The sequence below is a fragment of the Schistocerca americana genome, chromosome 1 (assembly GCF_021461395.2).
Source record: "Schistocerca americana isolate TAMUIC-IGC-003095 chromosome 1, iqSchAmer2.1, whole genome shotgun sequence".
In the NCBI taxonomy this organism is placed as follows: Eukaryota; Metazoa; Arthropoda; class Insecta; order Orthoptera; family Acrididae; genus Schistocerca; species Schistocerca americana.
In genome coordinates this window covers 1206768546-1206769918 of record NC_060119.1, presented here as the reverse complement: position 1 = coordinate 1206769918, position 1373 = coordinate 1206768546, and positions in this window count along the sequence as shown.

The window sequence follows — 1373 nt, the reverse complement described above, 5'->3', positions numbered from 1 at the left end:
ACATAAAGGGAATGCATATATGCATTTACACGACGACCTTCCGAACGTTTCGTAACAAAGTTATTTACGAAGGAAATTAGCAATTTCGCTTACTTCACACGTCAGCCAAATCTTCGGCGTGGACAATTCCCGGGTGGTGCGGACAGCCAGGAGCAATCCTTCTTTTCCATAGTCTTGATATACCTCTGAGAAACATCGGGAGAGCCTCACACGGAACAATTTTGCCAGACAGCCGTAAGTTGTGGAGGTATAAATCCTGGAAAATATATAGTTCGACTCAGTTCCCGATCGGGCCTATCTCTTAATCTTCACAGATTTTCACAGCCGCTCAGAATTCTGGGTGTGGACCGACGGATCGTCGGAAGGCACAAATTCGCGATCCTTTTTCTTTTTTCGAAGTCAGTTATAGCTTTGGTGCCTGTAAAAATGAGGTGCTTTATAAGGGGCACTTAAGTTTTCTTAGCCCTAGAGCGTATTCGAAGTACAAAGCACTTCGTAGGCATCCTTTCAGTACCTTCGAAAACCCATGCATTTTTAGAAGGCGTCCTTTCCCGAACTTCCGAATGGCGACATGTGACTCACCAAGCTTTACAACCTTCGGACACGTCCATTCCTGACGATAACGTTGCATACTTCACGACATGAACTACTTAAACCTAACTAACCTAAGGATATCACACACATCCATGCCTGAAGCAGGATTCGAACCTGCGACCGTAGCAGTCGCGCGGTCCCGTACTCAAGCCTCCTAGAACCGCTCGGCCAAAGCGACCGGCGCAACGTGTATTCTTTACCCAGAACGACTCTATAACGATACTCTTCACGGTGGTCAGATTTTAGCTGTCAAGCCATGTGCTTTTCCTGATGGAAGTCCTTTTTTTTGCGTGTTGTGCAGTACAAGTGAACAGCGAAGCCTATATCGTCGGTCTTCTTAGAGAGAGGCACACACGTTTCCTCATGTCAGTCGACTCAACTCCTCAGATCGTAGTTTAGCAACAACCCATATTTCCAACAGAACTGTAAACAACTGTCTACACTACACAGTCACGGAATTAACTTCGCCACGTGAGTATATTCGAACTCGATACTACACCGGATTCAATCAACACTCTAAACAACGTTACACGATGTTTCGTTGTCAACGCAGAAAACAATATCCATATCTCCCGCCTCGAGAGTCGCGCATTCGATATATACCGGCCGAAGGCAGGCCGCGACTTCCATATACAACGCTTCTTGGCAAATGCACGAAGTTGCACTCACTGCTGCTTTCCGTCCTGGAACTTTGAAGTCTCCTGTCTTAACACTGATCATGTGTGCAGCTTCGAATCGCCACCCAGAGTCTTCTCTACATGTCATCTCTTGTCGCTGAT